We start from the raw sequence: 15,399 nt of genomic DNA, 5'->3' as shown, positions 1-15,399 counted from the left end.
TAGGGCACTAAGGGGACATCTCCTGATTACTCACAGTGACGTCCCCTCACCCTCCCCACCAAGGGGCCCTAAATGTCTAAGGTGCGGTTAAAATTGGTGGGTAGGGTGCTAGGAGGACATCCGCTGCTTGCTGGCAGTGATGTCCAAGCACCCCCCCTACCAAGGGCCCTACATGTCTAAGGTGCAAATAAAACCGAAAGAGGGGGGGCCCACTCCATACGGCAACCACAGGAGGGGGGCCACTGCCTAGTAAACCCCCCCCCCAAGGCTCATCGCAGGCTAGACCCCCCACCCCCTCACCCTATTATGAGGTTATATGAGGAAGGGGGTAAGTTGGGGACAGATGATAGACTGTCCCCCGGTGGTCAAACAGCCGTCCCCCGCCCCCCCCCCCCCCCCCCCCCCAGCAAGGGGGCCAGGCCCACCCAGCCCCGGGGCCCCACCCCCGGAGGCGCAGACACCCCAGGCCCAGCACCACCACCCCCACACAGAGAGAGGGGAGCCAGAAAGCGCCGGCCCCCCCCGGAGCAAGCCCAGGCCCCCACCCCCAAACGCCGGCCCTAGAAGAGCTCTGGTCAGGCCTCGACGGGACCGAGGCAGCCAACCGGCCGGGGAAACCGCCGATGGCCTCAGCGGAGACCCCGACCCGTCAACCCCCCCTGCCCCGTACCAATAGTGCCCCCCCCCCTCCCCCAGAATGCCCCCCCACAGGACAGGGCCGACAAGATCCCCACCCCACCCCACCCCCAGACCCCGCAGCCGAAGCGGATGACACCCAGAGCGACCGGGGGCCCCAAGAGGGTTGTCCCGTCCCGGCCCAGAGCCAGGGAAGGGCCGATCCCAGCCCCAGGTGTAGACGGGAAGCCCATCCAGCGCCGCTGGGCCCCCCCCCCCGAGCAGCACCCCCCGCCAACCCCCCCCAGCACAGGCAAAGGGACCACCCCCCCAAGCCAAGCCAGACCACCACCCCACCCCCCCACCACGCACCCCCACACCCAAGCCCAGAGGACCACGCAGCGCCCCAGGCCGCCCCACCCAGGCGCCGGACCCGACCCCCCAACCAACGGAGCCCCCACCACCCCCGGCCAGGCACCGGAGGCCCCGACCCCCACCCCGGCCCACGGCAGAAGGGCAAGGAGCAGCGACGACCATGCCCCCCCCACCCCCTAAGTCACGGAGTTAGCTATGGGAGACCAGAGAGACCGAATTCTTTCAAAGTTACTTGAACTTTGGGCTGACATTTTTTCCAAGCTGATATGATCAAGCAGCAGATTTCTGTGTTGACTTATATTTATATTTTTTTTGCTTTTCCAATTTATTAAAATAGTTTTTTTAGCAATGCAAAGAGTTATGAAAATGATAGAGCCTAATCCTCCTTCTACATCGATGGCACTCATGTCACCAAGCACACAAAGTGACGGTGAAGCTGTGATTGAAACCTTAAGCCAGACTGATAGATCGGCACATACCTGCTGCCAGAGAGCCTGGACAGGCGTGCAGAACCATAGTGCATGCATGTAATTGTCGGGTAGATTACTGTCACAGTGCTGACAAATGTCTGAGTTACTGAGACCCATCTTGAACATCCTCTGTCCAGTGTAGTAAAGTCTGTGAAGAGTTTTGAAATGGATTAGCTGCAGATTTGGATTTTTGTCATTTTAAAGGTGTTTAGACAAAGTTCTGACCAAAAACTTTCATCTGTGCTGATGCTCGAATCCGCATCCCATTTTGTTGTCGGAAGTGAAATATTGTTATCTAAATTACATAAAAGTTTGTATATTTTGGAGAGAGTTTTATTCATTGAGAAATTGATCAGAGTGGTAACTACATCTGGTAGCTTTAAATCGTTGTCTCTGTATTTAAACTTTTTAGTAATAATTGATTTAAGTTGCTGATATTCCAAGAAGTTATATATTCCATGTTTGTCTTGAAGTTCCTGGGGAGTTATGAATCTTCTATCAATAATTATGTGCTCTAGTTGTTTTATGCCCCCTGCTTGCCAAGCTGGGAAGTGGATAATTTTTTTGTTTATGAGGATGTCTGGGTTGTTCCAGATGGGTGTCATTTTGCACGGTTGAATTGATGATTTTGATATTTTGAGAAATTTCCACCAGGCTGTTAAAGTGGCATTTATATTAATACTTTTGAAACAATCCTGTTTTTTAACTATTTGACTAATAAATGGAAGATCTGACAGGTTGATCTTTCCACATAACGCCTGTTCCAAGTCTAACCATGAGTTGGTTTCTGAATTATTTTTTAACCATTTTAAGATGTATTGTAATCTATTTGCAAGAAAGTAATTGTGGAAGTTAGGTAATTCTAATCCTCCACAGCTTTTTGCAGATTTTAAAGTTTTTAGACTAATTCTTGCAGGTTTATTGTTCCATAGAAAGCTTGATATGGATGAGTCTAATGTTTTGAACCATTTTAATGGCGGTTGTGTGGGAATCATTGAGAAGAGATAATTAACTTTGGGTAAGATTTTCATTTTAACCGTGGCTACCTTGCCCATAAGGGACAAAGGCAGGTTGGTCCAGCGTGTTAGATCATCCTGTATGTTTTTCAGTAATGGGGTGTAGTTTAGCTGCACCAGTTCTGATATTTTGGGGGAAAAATAAATACAACATGAAAAAACTTAATAAGACAGACAGTTAATGACTTTTTTATAAATTGAAAACTTTGCCACCGTCTCTTTAAGTACTATTGAGCATGTAATAATTTCTCTTTTGCACTACCAAGTTTTTACTTAATATTTTGGTAAACTCTCTAACGTCTAACTCTTTGTTATTTAACAATGGTGAAAAGTGGCATCTAAACAATTTCTTGTTTAAAGATTGTGTATTTGAGAGTGTTTGTGGGAGTTACAGGGGGCTATGGAAATTTTGTGGAGGGGTTTGTTTCTGCACCACTGAACCAGATACCACAAGGCACAGCTTCTTTCTTGTTGTTATTTTTTATAAAAACTTCCACAGTGGCTAAAAGTGGCACAGAATATCTGGATTGCCATGGGCCCCCACACACAATTGTCTGGCTCTGTTGTGCAACACTGTATGCAATTATCAAGCTAAAACTTTTAAGTTGAAAATTACTCTAATTATTAAGAGTGAACTCCGTTTTCTGAATTTGGCAAAAAATAATAAAAAAGAACAAACAAAACAAAAACAACTTTCATCTTAAGTGATGTGATAGTGATGTGAGGCCTTTGCAGTGTAGGTTTTACTATTTCAATTAAATTGTATAAAAGTTTTTAGTATGGCATCTAATAAACATTTTCAAATCCAAATCTGGTCAGTATAAATGCACCATTAAAATCTAAAAGAAATTATCTTGCATATTTGTTTGAAATTATACAGCCACTCAGATGCTGTTGTATCTCTCCTAAGCTGTACTTTCTGAGCATGTATGGAGACCTAATATAAGGGAAATAGCCCAATCACTGCTGGTCTGCATTTCAGGCAAAGACCAGGTTTCCAAAGATCAATACTGAACAGAAGTCCTTGGGTCTCACCAGCGGGTATCAAGTTATAACTGATTTAAAAGGAATATTACCACTATCAAAGAGATTCCACCACTTTAGAGTGATCTTGTGTGCTATTCCATTGCAGTATCTGCCATGCAGCCTACTCAGTAATCACAGAGACACCTCTAAAGCAATCTGGGAGAGCAGACACAGATGGCTCCTCTAATCCAGGTAAATTATCTTTGAACCTTTTAAAGTAAACAGACGTGCCATTCTCCAAAGTCTGGATTCTTACAGGGACAGAAGTGTGAAGGAGGGATGTGTTTGTGCGAACGGTTGTGTGAACATGTATCACAAATGGTCAAAAGTGAGCTAGAAAGACTGAGCATTTGCCTCTGAAATGAGACAGCCATTAAAATTACACCAACTGGTTAAAACGTTAGCAAGAAATTACATAATGAAACAGAAAAATAAGTAATTTCACATAGAAATGTTCAATATGGCAAAACATAAATTCTTAATTTTGAATATTAAATATAAGTCCCTCACAAAACCAACCTAACATTAGCGGTGCAACAAAAATGGATCTATTTTTCTGCAAGTGAATGCATCAAAATAGAGTGGAGCAGGGAGTTTTTTGGCCTGTGGATTGTAGTTCGTACATGATATGAATGTGTGATCAGTTAATGGCTTTGTATTATTTAAAGGAAATGTAGCCTGCATGCTCTGAATTAACATGCCTTTGTCTTGTCTGGATTTTCCAATAATTTTCTAATTGCCTTGTTGAGCATGGCTTTTGATCATCTAAATACAAATCTGAACTTGTAGAACCACAATTCACATTTCCTTTGGTACAAAAAATACAGCTGTATTTGTGGAAAAGATCAATCCACATAAATAAAGTAATTATAATTGTAGTACTGAAGTAGTTTCAATACACTACGAGGTCTGTGAATGTGTTATTCTACTCACAAAAAATAGGTCTGTATAGTTACTGGCCACATTCAAATGAAATGGATATACCTCTTGTAAGTTATTATTTCCCTATTATGTTGTGCAGAGAATATTACATGCATTTTATTCTCCTTTGTTATCATTTTACTTTTTTCTCTCTCCTTCTGTTATAAAGTCATTCATTTTCAGATATATGGTAGACCAACTTCATTTCTGATGAGGAAAAGATGAAGGGCAGAGTTCACGGTAAAGAATGGCTGCCGCTGTGTGTGTTTTTTGTAACTAACGGCTGAAGAGATGAGTGGTCCTGTGATGAATGGTGCCGTCATGCGCAGCTATAATCACGCCTACGCTTGGCTTCCTGCATAATTGATTTTTAATCCCCTAATAGGAAATAAATCACACGAGCAAAGCGCGCTTAAGAGCTGCCCTGAAAAAAGTAAGTAAAAGCAATGGAAGAGGGAGAGAGAAAAGGAAGATTTAGGGCAGAGATGAAAATGAACAGCAAACTTCTGTTTGCTCAGTTGTTGCTGTTTGCTCAGTTGTTGGACAGAACAAGTTAACAAAAAAAAAAAAAAAAAACAGAAAATGAACAGCAAACTTTAATGCATATCTTTAATACATACAGGTGTGAAAACCTGAAGAAAACAAGCATGATGCAAGATCATCCCGAATTCATTGTGATACTTTCAATCACTGCTAAAATTTCATTGTCTGCAAGGAGTAATAGGATATGGATTGACCCATCACCTGATTCAGGGGCAGGTTGCATCTGCCATCCAAAATAAACATGGCTGACACACCGCTCATCCTGTGGGTAGACAGTACACTGCCAAGAAACTGTCACTTGGGGAGAGAAAACAGGAACCAAAATAGATTTTCTTAAAACTTAAAGGTGATCCTGAAATTAATTCAGCTTGACTGTTTCTTTTGGTTTTAGGAGTGGACTTTAGGGAAAACATTTTTAGCCATATAAATCTAGTGTAGTTTTTTTTTTTTTTTTTTTGTGTACTATTATTTGCTATTATTTACTTAATTTCCTTTTAAAATATTCCACATCAACAATTCACAGCCTGAGTCAAGCAAAGTTTTAGATGTGTTATTTTATGTACTGCTGATAAGCGAACAAACAGGATAAAATAAGGAATGATGTGGAGACAAAATGAAAGAGATTAATGCTGAAACATAGCCATTCATAATTGTCACCAAACACCTCGTCTTCTGAAATATAGAGTCAGTGCAAGAAAGAGACTAGCTGGAACTAGCAAGCCTGAAGTTGATGAAAGAGAAGCGAGGAGACAACAACAGAAGAAACGGCAGAGGGTAGAAGAGATAGGAACAGAACTGAAGCAGCTGTCTATCTGACTGATGAGATTGTAGCTGCCATATAATTGCTTTTAAAATGTGTCAATTGCAGATGATACAAGACTATAGGAAATGCAAAGCTGAGTAAATACCCACTTAAACCTAATTTCTCATGTCAGAAAGGACATGTTTGTTTCTCTTTCGGCTTTACCCATCAGGGGTCGCCACAGCGAACGAGTCGCATGGTAAACTTGGCAATGTTTTACGCCGGATGCCCTTCCTGACGCAACCCTCCCAAAGCAACCGGGCTTGGAACCGGCACAGAAGTAGAGAAGGGAACAGGGAGCAGCCCGGAGTCGAACATAATGAAAATAAATATTAATAATCAATCTTGTTGAGTTTTTTTTACCTAAAATGTGTAAATTGGTTATGTGACGTTCACAAACGAATCCAATCTTCTGAACGGCTCATAAACGTGAACGATGGGAATCGACTCGTGGTCTGCTGGGAACCGTTCTTTATTTCGTTCTTTTTTCCTCCCTACCATGAGCTTTATACGCTCAAACAAGCTCAACCTTCTAACTTTAGATGCAAATATCACATGAGTTGAGAAGACCCAAGTCATGGCAGTACCTCCATGAAAAAAGAAAAGAGGAGAGAGCCTCTGAATCGCGGTGCATGCAGCTAGCGGGGCAGGGGGCAGGGCTCAGTCCTCGTTCTGGAGTTGTAGTCAAAGTTTTTCTGTTTGTTCAAAATGATCTTGTGTTCAAATGTTTCACCAGAAGTTCTTGAATGAGCATCAAAAAAAGCCTGATTTGTTTCTTATTGTGTGTAAATGAGTTTATTAGTTACATTTTCATTGAAGTGAATTTTTAATGAGGTGATTTTATAAAATACACTTGTTTTTAGCCTCTTATTAAAAACAACTTGTTTTTAACCTGATATGACACTAAATTAAGAGGCCCAATGTGTTTTATCAATCTTCCAAAATGCACACGTCAGAGGATTGTATCCATTGTCAGAACTATTTCTTGTTGGATTAAGTTTAAAAAAACATGCTCTTATCTTCTGCTGTACCGCAGTACTTTCTGTTCAGAAGCAAAGTTCTTAAATTAGATAAAAGCATAATAATAACTGCAAATAAATTTACTGCTTTAGGAGGATCTTTTTTAACACTAAATTTTATTTTGAAAGGAACTTGTATGTGTTGCTGTTAGATTAAAGTTGTTACATTGCCTATTGAAAAATACAACACTTTTATAGTTTAAAAATAAAATACAAAATTAACAATAATAAATAAACTTAAAAACTGCATGTTATAACTAAATGGCTTAATGGCAGCAAAAAGTGTATTTTTATTTAAAAATAAATAAATAAAAAACAGAGTAGTGAGATTTTGCAGCTCCTACTCAGTTTTGTCAGTTAAATAAAAAGAACCAAATGGTTTTCTTAGAGGTTGCAGACCCCTGGTTTAGCTTTTCCATTGATAACATAATTCAAAGTACACACACACACTCCTTATACAAGTACACACTGTATATGCTGGCAGTGGAATGTCTAATGTGAATCCAGATCAGACTTTAACATCTTTCCACACATGTCAAATTATGCTATAATTGATATTTCCAAAATAATTTAAACTTAATTGTTGGTGGGAAATCTGAATTTCAATTATTCTGATCTAGATCTCAACCAATCAATCCTCCCTGTGATTTCCAGGATTAAATGAATAAACTCCAGACTGGCTTCTTAAAAATGAATACATATAAAAAGAGCCAGATGAGCCAGTCTTTGGAACGGCTCTTTGAAATGAACTGATCCAATAGATGTGGCACATAAAAAAAGCCAAAAATCCCATTTCTAGTGTAACTAAAATTATTTTTTTAATGCAATTCTATCTTGATATAAGCTTAAAGTCAGTTTTATACTCAAGGTAATCAATAGTGTTCTATTAAATGTTATTGTTCACCTTTCGCCTTATCACAAAATGGGTTCCCACAGCGGTTTGGCAGAGAGTTGGGTATTTTTTTTTAACCTTCCTCTAAATTCAAGGTACCCAATATTTTAGCTCGTTGCCATCCTGGGAACCAACAACAGGACGTTATAATCCAATAATTTGCTGTTATTTGTCTTATATTATTATTTATAGACTTACTTGTGGTTGCAAGGAATAAAGAAAAAATCAATTTCTTTCAAAATCGGTTTATTTCAGGTTCCATTCAAGGGTTCTTTTACATACAAAATGTACATTTATATTTACTGCTTTTAAACCTATTAAACAGAAACCTAGGCTTAAGAATATACAGACTATTTTAAAGGAATAACACAATAACTGCCCACCTGCTGAAGTCAACACAACCTGGTTTCTTTTGTGTGGATGAAAACATGGTGAATCTCTTCTTGACATTATCATACAAGACACCAGTGAAAGGTAAATTCATCCCTACATAAAAGCTTTGTATTAAAACTGACATAGACCCAAGGGAATGAAGCTCAAGTGGGTCTATCCTGTTGATGGCTGAGCCTGGTTAGTCATGCATGCTGTAGGAGTGGAACAGCAAGCAATCACCTTGTCTTTTCCCTTTTTTTAAATGAAGTTGTCAAGCCAGCCACAAATGTATGCTGGCCGCAGCAGCTGAGCGTGGAGAGGCGCTACACGCCAGCTCTCGAGTCCCAGTGGCTTGATCACTCTCCCCATAAATTTGGCATGCATGGTATTAGGCATGAGGGGAAAACAATGTCTCTGAAAAATAATACCCACAAGTGTGTGCATGCATGACTGTGAACACTTTACGGTGGGCAGCAAGTCAACAAACTGCTTGACCAAGAGTCAGTGCTCTTAAATATGCACGTATATCAAATGATTTACACATACTAATCTCACACACAGCCTTGCCAACGGTGATTGGCCATTTTTGAACTGTGATTCTTATGAAACCCGAGGTCTAAGAGTGGAGGAAAGGTGTTCTGGATTATGGAAATTGAAAGGTTTGGGGCAGGAAGACAATAAAATTGACAAATAGACCACATGATTATGAATGAGGACAGTAGTCCGTAAGGGGAAAAAAGGTGGGGTAAGATGAAGCAGTCCAGAATTGTCCAGAACATTTATTTAATGAAGCACTCTTAAGGGTGGTTAGAGCCGCATACATGTCTGCTTTGGGCCAGTTTATTATGGTTAATTAGTGATAATTTGAGGTGGTATTATTTTGTGTAATCTTAAAACATCAACTGCAATAGAAAATGTAACAGCTAATGTGTGAATTGTTGAATTGTGTTGTTTTTGGATTGTTTTTAATGACACAAATGTCAAGGGAAAACAATAACAAAAATTGCAGTAACGTGAATAGAAACCATCTGATGCATCCTCTTTTGTTTTAGTTTCTTCTAATAAAACCCTTGAAGGTGAGTCATTGGAGTATGGCATACATCACTACATAGTAATTAAATGAGGTTAAAGTCATTAGTTTAGGACAGCCTTTTATGCTTTCAGTCAGTACAGAAAGTCACCAAACCGAATAGATGCACGCCTGTGGATTACTGAGGCTCTTTCAAGTAGAGTGCTGACTGATCAGAATATCAAATCCCAGGGCTTTTCAGGTGTATTCTGCACGTTTCACATGGTAGCTGTCAACCTGCAGCTCAGATTTTCTTTCAGATTTCACCTATATCATGGATTTTAAGAAGCACATTTTGAATCCTTGAATTTCTGCCGCCACCTTATTTGTTTGTTTGTTTGTTTGTTTGCGCTCTGCAGCCTCTGAGGTGGGAAACGCTGAATGTTTTTTTAGTGTGTATTATGGTTCCTTTTATTTTTTTTCTACTTCTCCTGTCCAACCGCTGAGCAAACAGAAATTAACGCATTTCGCAGAAGCAATCCTGTTTGCGTTGGATGGTTCAGGCTTCCACGGCGTGCGTTCATTTTTGATAATGCACGCTTTGTTGGCCATTACCCCATTACACATTAGACTTTACGAGGATAATGTGACCTTATTATCAACGAGAGGTTGCAAAATCTGCCTTTGCGGAGCAAAAAAAAAAAAACTCAAGGTTTACAGTAAGAGAAAGACCGAATCTCTCAGCACTCTGATTACCATGCTTTCCACGCACTGTCATTTACCCTTCATATTTCATTCTGAATTACCCCATTGATGGGACTAATGAATTGTGGCCTGTGGCAGGGAGAGGGAGAAAAAAACCTTGGCTGGAAAAACAACAGACATCTTTTTATTTCTTGATGCCATTAACAATGACCTCCACTCATTTTGAGGTGACCAGCAGAGAGCATGAGCAGAGCATGAGGCTAGAAGGAAGACTGCTTCCCTTCTAAATGTCCTACAGTCCAATACTCATATGTTATAAACTGTTTTTCATTAACTGTCTGAAGGTGAAAGATAAATGTCGGTGGCTTTGTTCAGTCTGTCAAATCAACGTGTTATGCAGGGAAAGCCATTTCAAAGAAATGTAACAAAAACCATAAATTATACACCTGCCAAAAAGCTTTTGTGAAATGTGTAAAACTTTTTTTTTCCCTTTTTATTTTTTTACAAAATCAAATTAAAATTAAAAGTGAATTTATTTGCACAGTGTTTCTGCGATTTTTCTTTCTCTTACTGAAACTCATAAAAACGTTGTTTTCCTTGATTCTCTTCCTCCAAACCTTAATAGACAATTTCTTCATATCTCTCAGCCCACTGTTTCATTTTCTTTAAAACAATTCATCAAGCCTTTCCAACTCTGAGCTGAGGCTCACTGTCCTGACAGCTGTGAGCTTGATTCGTACCGGCAACCATGTCATTGATTCGTCAGCAGAGACAGAACTATGCATTAATCAAGGCTCCAATATCCTTATTTGAAACAAGAAACTTTTCCTTTCACTACTTTCTTTAACACTTGCATGTGTGAGGATGTGCGAACGCACACACAGATTGCAGGCTGGCTGTCATCAAAGAATGGTGTGTGATGAAGGCAGGTGCTTTCACGGTTGAATTATTGATTGGAAGTTCAATTGAACATTTTAGCTGCATAGTGCGCTTTGGTGGCCTATATTTATGACAGAAGATGGGATGTTTCAAGGTCAGATTTATGAAGCAGACGCCTTGGAAGAAATGTTTTTCACATCCAAAAAACCTTTTTTATGCATTTTTGTGGTTTCTTTGCTGTTGTGATACTGATTCATTACTTTTTCTTTTTTTTTTTGTATTGCGCATGAGCAGTTAATGTTTAAACTTTGAAAACATTACTATGGCAGCAAAATATTCACCAAAAATATCCACACTGACCCTTCTTTGTGGAGTTTGCAGGTTTTCCCCCTGCATGTGTGGATTTTCTCCGGGGTCTCCGGCTTCCTCCCACTGTCCAAAAATATGGTTAATTGGTTCGTCTAAATCGTCCCTAGATGTGAATGCAAGTGTGTGTGATTTGTGGCCCTGCATCAGACTGGCGACCTGTCTCGCCGGCCTTCGCCTACAAGTGAGCAGAATAGGCTTTGGCAGCCACGTGAATCCAAAGTGGACAAAAATGGATTTAGAAGATGAATATACATATTATTTCTATAAAATGTTTTTTCTCTGGGATGTTTACATTAAAAGTAATTCAACATTGAGTGACCTGACAAACACAAACCGAAGCAGAGCGGTGGATGGTGAACAGCTTTTCTCTCAGTGTGGCTCATGTTATTCCAATTCATTAAGTTTCATCTGCAACAACAAGCAACAAGAAGATTGCTAAATGACAATTTGTTGCAAAGTCATTGACTTGTCGAAGAAAAATCTTATCAAGCAATATTCTATAATTAAAGGTGAGACATCAAAGTTGAGCAGAGTATCCACAAACTATCGTACATATTAAAATTTGCTCAAGTTGACATGATACAAGTGATTCTAATAAGCTAAATAAGCAATTATTTAGTAAACGTAAAAATAACTTCTCAATGACTGAATAACTTTATATTTACTGCCTAATTATTGCTTATATTAATCTAATCAGATGGATAAACCGATAAATTAAGCTTCATTTTATGTTTTGTTTTTTGTCTTAATCAAAAAAATTATCAATTACAGAACTTTTGTTCACATTTCTGGGAACAAAATGGCTCATTAATGCATAGAAAGTAATGAAGCAGTGGTGGCTAATTGATTAGTGGCACAAACCTTTGGCTAAACAGTTATTTGTTCAAATTTCAGACCTGCAGCATTGAACCTAACAGAGAAAATGGGTGATTGCACCTCTGTCCTTACTTTGCTTTGGTGACCAACAGCAAATCCAGAATTCATGATTCCAGATTTGTAGTTAGTTACTTTTACCTTCTTTGTAGTAATTGCAGTAACAGTCTACAATAACACAATGTGACAAATGTACCGCAAAGTATTTTAATTCTACAAGAGGGGTTACCTACTATAATAATAATAACTAAGAAGATTTTTTTTTCTTTTTTTGGTGAGGTGGAAGCACAAAAACACAATTGTCTGACCAACCCCATCTTTATTCAGTTTAGTATCCAAAGACAAAATCGTAAACTTTAAAGTTTAAAAAAAACAGAAGAACCTGAATCCTTTTTACTTTAGAAAAACTAAGAAATGCTGCCTCCTAAAGCAGGTCAAATTTACTCCCTGAACCAACAATAATGGGAAAGGCAGCTATTAGTATTTGAAAACCAGAACTATGTACCTGTGAGGAAGACGATAGCAAAGTGATTTATAAAGGTTAAAGAGGAATTTGACTTATTGATTTGAGTCTAAATAAATAAATAAAGGAAAGTGACTGACCATATGCTGAAAAACGATTTTGTTTGTGGCATTTTGTTTTTTGTCAATACCTGAAGCTTTTGCAGCTTTTAACAATCACATTTTGAACTGTTAGTAAGTTGTAGTACAAAAACTACTAAATTCTGTGTGATAAGGAAATGAGTACTGTAGTAATCATTTAATAATAATAATGGATTAGATCCATCTGCGCTTTTTACAGACGCTCAAAGCGCTTACTATGTGTCCATTATTCGTTCATTCCTCATTCATACTGGGTGATGGTAGGCTGCTGATGTAACCACAGCTGCCCTGGGGCAGACTGACAGGTGTATGGCTGACAGTAAGTGCCTACGGCCCCTCTGACCATCACCCTGAGATTTGTACACATTCACACACCAGTGGAGCCACACTGGAAGCAAGGAGGGTGAAGTGTCTTGCCCAAGGACACGACGGCTGTTGGTTAGTGGGAGTTGGGATCGAACCAACAATCCTCCGATCGTTGGCCAACCGCCTGAGCCACTGCCGTCCTGAATCATTTAGAAATGCTTCAATGCTACTTGTTACAAAATGTAACAGGTTACTTTTGAAATGAGTTACTCTCAACATTTGCTTCCCCTTTTGACTGTTGACCTCAGAAAATGTTTTTTGCTTCACTTAAAATAATTTCATTCAGAATTAATGGCACCTAGGACACTTGGGAGAAGGATTTTATGGAGAACTGAATCTTAATATTTGATGTTGGCAAACAACATTATGGTAAATGGCATGTTCCTATATAGCGCTTTACTACCTTCTTATAAGGCCCAAAGCACTTCACAGTCATACACTGATGGCGGCTCCATTGAGGCAAATCTTTAATCACCAGGAGCAATGCAGGGTTCAGTGTCTTGCTCGAGGACACTTCAACACATGGGCAAGCAGGGCGGGAACCAAACCTGCACTCTTCTGAAGAGAGGACGATTGCAACCATGGCTGCCTGATGTTCCCTGGTTGTCATTTAGAATGGCAACCCATAGGAAATCAAGTTAATGATTATACATGCTTGATATGTAAATATTTTTTATGCCTTTTTATCTGGTTGCATCCCACTCTGAAAATGATGTTTAGTGGCAGCAAGCCAATGAAATGTATTAGGTCCTTAAAAAGCAAACCAAACTTTTCTGAGATTATATGTTATATAATGTTGTAAAAACAAACATTTTTGAATTAACTCTGAAATAAGTTTCACTCCGAAACCCATATAAAATTAAAAGCATCTATACTGGGGTCGGTACTGAACAATATGGAAAGATATCTAAGCCCCATCTGATGCCGTGGAAATTGAAGTATTCAAGCTGAGATAGAGGACCGAGATGTTTCTCCACAGTTTGTCTTTTTGAAATGATTCATTTCTGTTTCGCTAATTTGAAACTACACTTGTAAATTGACCTCTGAATCATGGTTCTCTCTGTACTCTCCTCTTTGAAGTCTATACATATAGGACTGCATTTTGGTACGAGTGGAGCCAGACTGGTTTAAAAAGATATGTGACAGAACAAGTAATACAAAAGTGTGAGAGGCAGAGAATGAAAGAACAGAATAAACCAAATAAGATGAGCTGAAGGACCGAGTCTGACAGTCCAATTACTCGATGTACTTGGTGCCAGAACAGAGGTGCGCTGTTGCATGTTTAACAGAAATAAGGTCCAGACACAACCAAAGGGGGAAAAAAATGTATGGGCAAAGGCAATAATCAAAATCTGGAGTGTGTACATTCTGCATTGACAATGGAAGGTAAAAAATGTATATTATTGATCAATGTTTAATAGTAGTAAAACATTCAAAAGAAAGAGCAGCTTGAAAAAGGCTTAAAATGACAGAACAAACATCATGGCTGACAAATTAAGGCAGAGCCACAGGCAGGTGATCAATCAATCAATCTGGTTTTGCTGAATGAAGGTGAAGCAGCAGGCGCACCATTACTGAGCTAAGAACACTAAATTAACAAGTCATAAACCCAGTGAATCAAAAGCCAAGTCTTAATCCCTTTGTCTTTTTTATGAAAACTAATTTCATTGACTACACTCGTCACCAAATCTATTCACATTTTCTGATTATTTTGTCAAGTCACGCAATTTTTTTGAAGACTGAGCAATCATTACTCACTAAGCTGAGAAGAACTGCTATGGAAATTCTTCTGATTCCCCTTGTTAGAAATACTCCATGCAAATCATATATTTCAAATTAATCCTTATTATTTTTATTTATTGTGGTAAGCTGAACATGTTTTACTAGCCATACAAATGGCCAATGTGGCGATTAAATACTTGTTTTTTATTATATGCTTTATATGTTGAGATAGAAGATTACACTTAAAATTGTACCGACATTGTGTGAACTGGAGTAATTAAAGAAAAAAAATACCTTCTCAGTAATAGTTTTTGGGGAAAAAAACTTAAGTAACTGTCTTCAGTTTAAGTACTTTTTTATACTTGTTTACCAAATACAAATTCTGATTTGAAGGTCTGACTTTCCAAATGACTAGCTGTGTTTTAACAAAATAAAACTTTATTAACCAAAAAAGCAGAATATCAACAATTTTCTAGCGCTGTTATTTTCTGTTTATTGTTCAAAGCATTGTGAATGGTTGAAATTTGTAAACAGTTTGCGGTACATAAAAATTCCTCCCTGTTTAAACCATTGACTGATTTGATGTGTTCACTCATCACAATATCAGATTACTGGTGGTGAAGGACCAAAACAGGTAAAGTCTGCAGAAAAATGACCAGTCTGGGAGATTTTCACCACGAGGGTTACAAGTCCAGGTCAAGTGTCACTGATTCAGATTTGCAGCTTCAAAGTAATTAGCACTAGTCATACAGTGTCAGCTTCAGGACATGGCAAACACCTTACGTGGGAACCCTTCAGATTGACAAAAGAGACTGAGAAAGG

At 39.1% G+C, this 15,399-nt stretch overlaps 1 protein-coding gene across 2 annotated transcripts in view; it reads right to left on the bottom strand.

The window, feature by feature from the left end:
* LOC111949140 (uncharacterized) overlaps nt 1-15,399 on the bottom strand; it is a 239,268-nt gene that overhangs the window by 9,367 nt on the left and 214,502 nt on the right. The window lies entirely within an intron of this gene.

This window comes from Oryzias latipes, chromosome 17, assembly GCF_053564925.1.
Source record: "Oryzias latipes strain Hd-rR chromosome 17, Olatipes_Hd-rR_3.1".
Classification (NCBI taxonomy): Eukaryota; Metazoa; Chordata; class Actinopteri; order Beloniformes; family Adrianichthyidae; genus Oryzias; species Oryzias latipes.
This window is presented reverse-complemented; position numbering and strand designations above follow the sequence as displayed.